Source organism: Nymphaea colorata, chromosome 2 (assembly GCF_008831285.2).
Source record: "Nymphaea colorata isolate Beijing-Zhang1983 chromosome 2, ASM883128v2, whole genome shotgun sequence".
NCBI classification, from domain to species: domain Eukaryota; kingdom Viridiplantae; phylum Streptophyta; class Magnoliopsida; order Nymphaeales; family Nymphaeaceae; genus Nymphaea; species Nymphaea colorata.
In genome coordinates, this window is record NC_045139.1 from 6,463,552 (window position 1) to 6,474,059 (window position 10,508).

The window sequence follows — 10,508 nt, forward strand, 5'->3', positions numbered from 1 at the left end:
TTTTTCTTTGAAAAGTCAGACTTTTCCTGAGTAAGTTTGATCGGGAATCAAGACATGATTTGGCATTTGAAAATGCCAACTTCTTTGTTCTTAAGAGTGCAGGTTCCTTGAATACACGTCCAAACACAGCTTAACAGCAAAGGTCATGCTACTTTATCTCTTCTAGTTTTCCTTCATAATCACATACTAGCTATATAATGTGCTTTATTGCTTCTTTATTAGACTAAAAATGAGGTAAGCAATGTCCCACATACGTGTCATATCAGCTCCCCCAAGCAGACTTGATAGCAATTTCAAACTCAGCCTAACAGCGATGCATTGCTAACTTTCAGTCTTTTGGCAACAATTTTATGTTATATAATTGGCAGCAGGCCATGTATGTTATTTAATAGCAGAGGATCTTCTTATCATTTCGATTTCATATTCGTTGTTCCCACTATAAGAACTTGAACCCAAACTACAAGTAAATGAAACGGCAACCGACTTCGTCTGTAAAAGTCACAAGTATAGGAAGGCATCACGTCATTTGGTGCTCTGGATATCTTTGATTATTGAAGCGTCGCTTCATTGTCTACGTAGTCTTGAAGATGGTTAATGAATTATAGGTCGTGGCAAATTTCCAATATTAAAAAAAAAAAAAAAAAAACTTTAAAAACGCCCACCTGGATGCCCCACATTTTTGTTGAGGTTTGCAAGGAAAACTTAAGTGGAGGCTTCGTACTTCAAGGCTTAAATGAATTGTTGAACTTAGGTGGATCAAGGTCTAATTATATAAGACTGCTCCAAAAAACCCGGTCGCTACTGCATGGACAATAGAAAATTTTTTAACTATATGATTAGTGCTCTATAGAAAAAAACTAACTCTGCAAAATAAGTAAAAAAAAAAAAAAGGTTCGGTTTAGGTGCAGAGCTAAAATTTTTTTGTCAATGGGTACTAGTAATAAATTTTAAAATTATCAACATGTAAATGAAAAAAATACGGAAAAATATATTTTTTTGTGTTTCCATGAGAGAAAATACCTACACATTGCTCACACCTGTCTCTATCCTTAGTCCGGGCTCACCTGGAACTCAGAATACATGTTTTAAGTTACTCCTCCAATAATTCGCATCAAGTTTCTCCAAACACTCCACATATTTTAAAACAAAAAAGAAATGATCATTTAAAAACATTTTTACTGCTATAATAATTATCTCACTAGAACAGTTTTAGAGGAAGAGCCCTTTCACCAGAGCAGTTGAGAAGATTTAATATATAGCTACCAGACTTTTATTTGTTACATTTAATATGAATCACCTAGGTTGTAAATTTCCAGGTAGAATAAAGTTTTAAATATATGAATCAGACTCTTTGACTTTTATATTTTAAACCAAAAATCATTAGAAGAATAGTATCGAAAATATTACATATGCAATATCGTAAAAAATAAAACTGATAACGAGTTAACATAATGTATAACATGTGAAAGTTTCCAAAATATTGACATGTAAATGCTTTTTTCAAAGATGATAAGGGCCAAGGTTGAAATTTTTCAACGATTTTCGAAAACGTGGGGAAAAAGAAAAGGGAAATAATCATTTAGATTAATCCCTTTATTAATTCACCTCTAAGTCTTTCCAAACACTCTACATATTTGAAAAGGGAAATGATCATTTTAAACATTTTTAAATACCATAATAATTGTTTCACTACAACAGCTTTTGATGAAGGAGCCTTTCACCAGAGCGCGGTAGAGAAAATTGCACTTAAGCAGCCAAAGGAAAAATGACTCTTAATAGAGGAAATCTACCGTCAGTAATAATACTATGATTATTTTTACTGACGTTTCTCAACCATCATAAATCTTTTTTTTTTTTTTGTAGTGGTTGTTCACTTTAAGGGACCCAAATGCCCTTCATCGGAGGAGAGAGAAAAGAGAGGAAAGAAATGAGTGTCTTTAAACTAAACTCCTTGCCTCTTTCAGAGGGGCAACAGAAATTGTGGAATTCTAAAACTTAAATTCAAATTTTTAATGACATAAAAATTGTGTTTATCAAACAAGAATTTGATTTCAACCTATAGGATGGAATTATGATTCCAGAATTTTAATTTTTTTATCTTTTTTTTTTAAATTGTGAAGGGTTTTATGAATTTTAGAATTTTAAATCATACTCTATCAAATGTACTCATCATTTCCAATTCTAGAATCAAAATTGCAAACCATCAAACATAAATGAAAACTAGAACCAGAATTTTCCTTTCAATTTCAATTTAAGGTGAAATTTTGCTTCTAAGCTTTTAACTCTAGATTAAAAATTCAAGGTCATCAAACACCTTTTTAAGGATCATTTCAAACTCTTTGACTTCTATATTTTTAACTTAATTTTTCATATATATATATATAACTCCTAATATGCGTATGTGTGAGAGAGACCTTATTTGCAACCCAAAGTTTGGTACCTACCGGTGCCCACCAAACTTTTAAGGTGTGGATTTGTTTTTGTCGCGGGCGGGTGGGCGGGACCTTATTTTCCACCCGAAGTTTGGGTAAGAGCTAAAGTGGATGAGACAAAAGGTTGCGTCCTCCCCCTACTCATGTCTTCGGAATGAGGAGGAATTATCATCTCAAGCTGAGCTAGTAAGTTATATATCTGATATGTTGGGTGCAGCGATCAGGAAGTTGGGTTATTATATACCTGATATAAAGTTTGTGTTGCATGATGTGAAACTCAACGAGAAAGGATAGAGCCTGTCGACTCACAGTGAGAAGCTGGCCATTGGGTAAGCGCTTCTGAAATTGCCTGTGGATTCTCCAGTTAGGGCCTTGAAGAATCTAAGGATCTGTGGGGATTGCACAATGCAATTAAGTTCATAACAATGGTGGTCAAGCGGGAGATCATTGCTAGAGATGGAACGTGATCCCACCATTTCAGAGGTGGCGAGTGTTCTTGTGGAAATTACTGGTGACTCAGTAGTGGCATCAGGAGCATCGTAGTCCTCTCGGATGCAGAAATGTTTGCTATGGCAACAATGAATCTATTAGCATCAAGCAGGCACCTCTAAATATGATTTACCTTGCAAAAATTAATGACCATCGTTGAGAAGAACTAACAATGTTGCTTTATCCTGTTAACACGTAACTTCCTCAAGAAATAGAAATGAGATTTCTGAGTAAATGGTTCCCTCGTTAGTGGAGCTTACTGAGAGTCTGATTGTAGTGCTGCTTTATTCACAACGTTCCGCAGATAAACGAACAGACATCAGCTTGAGAGGAGATTTTGGTCATCCAACATGTTTCTGCTGATGGCAACCACAGAATTTTGCTAAATTCTATTACAACAAAGGTCCTACTTGAGAGAGTGATTCCTCCTGTCTTATTGATGATTGTCTAGCAAACACTTTAAAGAAATTTGGTGAAAGAATCGAATTGGCAGAGAACTTCAGCAATCTGCGCATGGGCCAACTAGAATCTTGTTACTTTCATCCTTTTTGGGTTACGTTTGCTATAGGGTCCCTATATTGCCTGGCTATTATTGCTATAACCAAACTTTGCAGTATCCAAATATTAAATTCAAGAGCAGCAGCAACTCCCTAAGCAGTTTATTTATTAAACGAAAAAAAAAAAAAAGACATGCTAACAGAACAAAAGTTTCTTCACATGTAAATAACAAAATCTATAATTCTAGTTTTACTGAGACTGGAATACGGCTTCTATGGGAATAAGCTATAGGAAAAGGGTTATCTTCTTCATGAAGATCTCCTCAGATGCTCATTTGCCCTAAACTACTGATATACCTATCCCTATGATGCGACTTGTGGCCGTGCAACGTGCATCCATTCAGCTGATTTGTCAATGAACCAGCAAAAAAAATTATTATATGCACATATTTCTAGAAAACAGAAAATATAAGAAAATTCAAAGACAATTAAAAAAATTAACAATATTTGAAAAATATGTAACTAAAATGGATCAAATCCGTTCTGGGCATTGTATCACCTTTGCTGTACCAGATCCGGTTTTGAAGCCGACTTGCTAGGTATTTAGATTCACTGGCTAGAGCCGTGCATACATGTCGAACAAACAACTGTTGGGATTTCTCCCCATAACGCATATACAAAACCAAAGCGCATATGCCCTAAACAAGATCATGCTCATGCTAAATCATTGAATCAAACATAACCTTAAACTTAAAGCGAAAGCGTACCTGAATCCATCTGATCTGATGCACGGGAAGATCGCAGCAGGGTCTTCCAGGGTACGTGCGGCGCGCTTGAGGTCTCTCTCAGATGGAGAAGAGGAAAACCCTAGAAACCAATGTTTCAGGCAACCCTTGCACGACCCCAGGGACCACTACCATTTTATAATGAGGACAATTACGGATTCAACCCATCAAAGAGTCCGTAATTGCGTACTGGTATCTATACATTTCAAAATTACCCCATACCATCTAAAATGACGTAATATCCCAAAATGCAATCACTTAAGCGGATATTTACGCTAAGACAGCCATAATGTCTGAAATACCTCATAGACATATGCAGAACCACCAAATGATCTTACAATCTCCCACTTGGGCCAAATATGTCTTAATACATTCAGACATTATACAAAACCTTAAGAGCTCATAACTGTTATCTTATTAAACGTCATTTCACCAATCTCGTCCATGATCATATCAACACAAAACCAAAGCGGCTTTCGCTATATCAAAAGTTAGTTAAACCTTCAATGATCACAAATGTTAACATAACCAATGACATAGATCTGATATGGATGTATAGCATGAGAATTACATGCGATGTGATTACAACATGTCTATTCTCAACTGGTCCAACTTTAAAACTTTATGGAGATCAAAACATAGACACAGAATGGAACCAAAGAACTTTAAACTTTATTTTGCAGAAAACTGAATATGTGTCCATACATTAGAGCAAACAAAATACAAACTCCCACTAAACCAGCACATCATCCAATGATAACACCCTGATACGAACAACATGTTCGTGAAAGACCTTATGTGTTAAACCCTTGGCAAGCGGATCCGCAAATCATAGAGTTTGTCTCAATATGCTCTAAAGACACCTGACCATTCTGTATCATCTCTTTAACAGCCCAAAACTTAATGTCGATGTGCTTCGACTTTGACAAACTGGGGCTGTTATAAGAGTACATGACTGCTGAATTATTGTCACGCAACAACCTTAGTGGTCTTTTTATACCATACATAATGTGCAGCCTCATGACAAAATTCCACAATCACAAAACCTGATTGAATGTCATTATCTTGGCACCCAGCAAAGTCAGAATCTAAATACCCAATGATCTCCCACTGGTCTGACTTCCTGTATGTGAGCATAAAATCTTATGTTCTTTTAAGTACATCAAAACTCTTTTGGCTGCTTTCCAATGACCCATACCAGGATCATTTAAGTATCTGCCTAACATTTCAATGATAAATGCAATATCCAAACGAGTACAAACCTGAACATAAATAAGGTTTCCCACAACAGACGAATAGGGAATCCTTTCAATTTCCTTAGATTCGATTTCACTTTTAGGGCACTGTTTGAGACTAAACTTGTCTCTATTAGCAACTGGAGTATCTTCTGGTTTACAATCTTTCATGTCAAATCACTGAAGCACCTTATCAATGTAGTCCATTTTGTGATAATCCAAGAATACCCCGAGAATGATCTCGAAATATTTGGATCCCCAATACAAAAGATGCACAACCAAGATCCTTCATGTCAAATTGTGTTGACAAAAATTCTTAGTTTCATGCAATATGCCCACATCATTACTATTCAGCAATATATCATTGACATATAAAACCAAAAAGATAAATTTGCCCCACTGAAGTTTTGATATACACATTCATCAACCATATTAGTTTCGAAACCAAATGAAACTATAACTTGATGAAACTTGTAATACCACTGACGAAAAGCTTGCTTTAGCCCATAGATGGATTTCTTGAGTTTGCAGACCATTTTCTTTGCATCACCTAAAGCAAAGTTTTCTGGTTGCACGATATATACCGTTTCATCAATGTCTCCATTTAGAAACGTTTTCTTAACATCCATATGATGCAGCTCTAAGTCAAAATGAGCCACAAGTGTCATTATGGTCCTGAAAGAGTCTTTCGACGAAACTTGAGAGAAAGTCTCTGTATAATCAATGTCTTCCTTTTGAGTAAAGCCCTTAGCGACAAGATGTACCTTATACCTTTCGATGTTACCTAATGAATCCCTCTTGGTTTTAAATATCCATTTACAACCAATGAGTTTCACACCTTCAGGCAAGGGAACAACTTCCCGTACGTCATTATCCATCATGGACTTTATTTTCTCATTCATGGCATCCATCAACTCAAGAGATTTAGAACTCTTTATTGCTTACTGGAGGTTGACAGGATCATCTCCATTAAGCCCATATCAACATCATGTTCTTGGAGATAGACAAAATAATTTAAAATTGTATTTCTCCTCTTTCTAGTGGATCTCCTCAGTGACATCTGTACTTGATTTTCTTGAGGTTGTTGAGTTTGTTCTTCAGTATGGAGATCGACATCATTGTCTTCTTCTGAATAGAGTGGACTAAGGTCCCTCTTCAAAGGCAATGATTCTAACCTGATCACCTCCCCAAACTCAATATCCTCAAAGAAATGGGCATTTCCCTTTTCAAAGAAAGACTTACTGAATGGATTATAAAACTTATAATCCCTTAATGTTTGTTCATTTTCTCTTTATACATTCAATGCAAACATTAAAGTCTGCAAAATCAAGGGACTCAAGAATTCCTTTTGACATAAGGCTTTATATTCTCTTTTCAGAGATATGTCCTAAGTGCCAATGCCACAACATAATAGAATTCCAATTTGCTAATTTTACTTTTAGTACCACCATGCAAGATTTCATTATATGAAGCAACCATATCAAGCAAATAAAGGTTATCGCTACTAGACAAAGAATTAGTGACAATCAAATTTGAGTACAGAAACAACTTAAATTTACTTCCTCCAAATGAACAATAATAACCAAACTTGTTCAATGAGGAAATAAGAACCAAATTCCATCTAAAAGATGGTACCACATAAGTTTCTGTCAAATTCAAATAGCAATCAGTTTTTAACAATAACCAAAAATCTGCTATGGCTTCAACCTTCGCCTTCTTGCCATCGCCCACATAGATGAATCTTTCAGCATCATTTGGCGTTCGACAATTTAGGTAGCCTTGCATAGACACTATGTGAGTAGTAACACTGAATCTACCCACGAAATGTTTCTGGGTACTAAAGTTAAATTAACTTCAAAACAAACCAAAGTGAGAAGTGTACCCTCCATTTCACGCCATGCGTGATACTCAGTACAATCCTCCTTCATATGACCTTCACCCTTGCAAAAGAAGCAGCCTGATAGGTCTTCCTTATGCTTCTTCTGTTTCTTAATGGATGATTGGTCAACTGCAACTTCATTAACAGTCTTTCTTTTCTTACTTGAAAAAATCGAATCATTTAACTCAGGAATAGTATTCAAAATTTACAAATATCATATAAGCAGAACTCACTGTACAAAGAACAAACCAAAAATACCAAACATGCTCACAATCAATACATGTACAAAGATGAAACAACAAATATAAATGAATTTAAATACAATGGCCTAAATTCCATCACAAGGTACCGGTGCAACGTTAATATCCAATCTTTGGATTGAAATACTAACTGCAAGTGGTATTCTTGGTCAACAATGAATATGAATAATTAAACCTGTCAAACAACGAGCCTATCTTTGGATTGACTCGCTATTCACATGGAAACCTGAAAAATTATCACATATTCATTGCCCTATATACTTAAACCTGACCAAACAACAATCCTCCTTTGGGCTGATCATTGTTCGCATGGATCAAGTATACTATCATCTAATGTTTAAAACAAGCAAATTCGTACAACATAGGTCACTTTGGCGACATAAAGTACAAACGTACTCATTTCAAATAACAGACATGGCCAAAGATCAAATTAATAATCCAAACATTCATCTAAAGCACATACACAATTTTAATAACGTGCAAAACATGATGCATGAATTAAAATTTACACACAAATTTGCCCTATATTGATTCCAAAACCAAAATGATCCAACAAAAGGGGCCCAAAATTGTCCAAAATTTTATAAACCGATATCATAATCGTGCTTAAGAGGGTCAAGAACTACTGAATCGGCCCTAAAATGGCCCGTATCGTTCTTAAACCACAATTAGAACACCCACATACCCCTACATAGGGCTGAACCAGTCTAAAAATTGGACGTACCAGTCAAAAATAGACCGTATCGGTTCTAAAACCCAATGAACCAGTTAAAAAATGGCAAAAATAGGTTAAAAAACTGAATGAACCGGTCCTGAAAGCCCTGAATCGGTTAAAAAATCAACTTAATCGGTTCCAAAACTGAATGAACCGGTTCTGAAAAGCCCTGAATCGGTTCGAAAATGGTTCGAATCGGTTCTGAAATGAATGAACCGGTTCCAAAATGGTTCGAATCGGATCTGAAAGGTCCGAACCGGTCTGAATCGGACCGAATCGATTCTGAATCGTATTGAACCGGTCTGAAATCGAATGAACCGGTTCGAGTCTTTTCCAAAACCGGTTTTAAAAATGAACCGTTTCTATAAAATTAAACCGAATGGATACGGGTCGGGTCCGACAGGACCCGACCCGGTCCGAAAAATCAAACGGGGCTCGTGCGCAAGGCGGCAAAATGTTTTTTTTTTTTTTTTAAAATCTGATGGACCCGGATCGGGTCTGTCACGACCCAACCCGGGCCGACCCGCCTGCTCGACCGCGCGAGCGGTCGCAGGCGTCGCCTCCACCGCTCGCCTGCCGAACGGCAGGCGGGCGGTGAACCTCCACCGGCAGGCCACCCAACACCGTGGGTGGCTGCCGGCGGGTGCCGCCGGCGTCGTCGGACGCCGGCCATCACGATGGCGGGCCGACGCCCGCCGGAAACCGGCCGATTCAGGTCGGTTTCCCTTTCTGCAACAATCTGCCCCTTTCTGAAGTTGGACGACTGAAACGGCAGCCAGAACGCCGCCGGCAAGGGATTGGGTGGGCATCAGTTCGTCGCACGGCGCCGACCGGCGACGGTGGACTCCCCGGCGAGGCTGGATGTGGCCAAACGGAGGTGGGCGATGCCCTTTTCTCCCGCCATCGTCCCTCGCTGCCCTTCCTTCAAAACAAAAAACGAAGGTAGGGCGCACAGAAGGCGGCCGGTCGTCGCACGAACCGGCCGTCGCAGCCCTCCTACCCCGCCAGAACGCCTGACTCCAGCCGTTGCGCCCCTCCCTTCTCTCCCTTTCTCCGGTTGCAACGGAAGCCGACGGCTTCCATCGCCCATGCGATGGAGGCCATCGCCCCCCGTCCAGTTTTTTTTTTTTTTTGAAAACTTGCAGCCGAAGAACAGGGAAGAACCGAATGAGGAGATGCACAAAATCATTAAAAAATTCAACCATTTAACGAAGAACATAGGCTTTGATACCAAATGTTGGGATTTCTCCCCATAACGCATATACAAAACCAAAGCGCATATGCCTTAAACAAGATCATGCTCATGCTAAATCATTGAATCAAACATAACCTTAAACTTAAAGCGGAAGCGTACCTGAATCCATCTGATCTGATGCACGGGAAGATCGCAGCAGGGTCTTTCAGGGTACGTGCGGCGCGCTTGAGGTCTCTCTCAGATGGAGAAGAGGAAAACCCTAGAAACCAATATTTCAGGCAACCCTTGCACAACCCCAAAGACCACTACCATTTTATAATGAGGACAATTACGGATTCAACCCATCAAAGAGTCCGTAATTGCGTATTGGTATCTATACATTTCAAAATTACCCCATACCATCTAAAATGACGTAATATCCCAAAATGCAATCACTTAAGCGGATATTTACGTTAAGACAGCCATAATGTCTGAAATTCCTCATAGACATATGCAGACCCACCAAATGATCTTACAACAACTTGCTATCTTGACTCCTTGATCATATTTTAGAGATGGTTATACATAAATGAGTGTGATGTGCAAAATTTGATCAGCTCTTTTAAAATCAGGAACAGCAGATCGACGGATCCAATGGCTCAACTAAATTAGTAATGAATCAGCAAGAACTGTCGTTTTTGTAAAAGAAGCTGGTAGGATCCAAAATTCTCAAAAACAATTAAAAACAGAAATGTGATGGTGCATGAGATACGTCTCCAAACAGTCGGTGGAGAATGCTTATCGGGGCCCATGACTAGTGAATAATGCATGGCTTGCAAGAGTTATCCACTAACCTGTCAAGGAAAGGGAGCGAAACACTCCAGGCAGGGGCGGTGGCGTGTTGATTGCATCATTGAAATTAATTTTGTGTCACAAGGGCCAAACTAAAGGGAGGATCCTTAGGCCCTCTTAAGAAGAGAGAGACTGCAAACTGTTGTTGCATGATCCATGTCAAAAGCAGCCAGAAAAAAAAAAAGTACAC

At 38.3% G+C, this 10,508-nt stretch overlaps 1 long non-coding RNA gene across 1 annotated transcript; it reads right to left on the reverse strand.

Moving 5' to 3' along the window:
- Positions 1-1,070: 1,070 nt before the first annotated feature.
- Positions 1,071-9,768, reverse strand: LOC116247258 (uncharacterized). The gene is made up of 3 exons (XR_007572486.1): positions 9,647-9,768; positions 2,906-7,452; positions 1,071-2,821 (listed from the first exon to the last, which is right to left on the reverse strand). It is a non-coding gene; the product is annotated as an uncharacterized LOC116247258 (long non-coding RNA).
- Between the last annotated feature and the right edge of the window lie 740 nt (positions 9,769-10,508).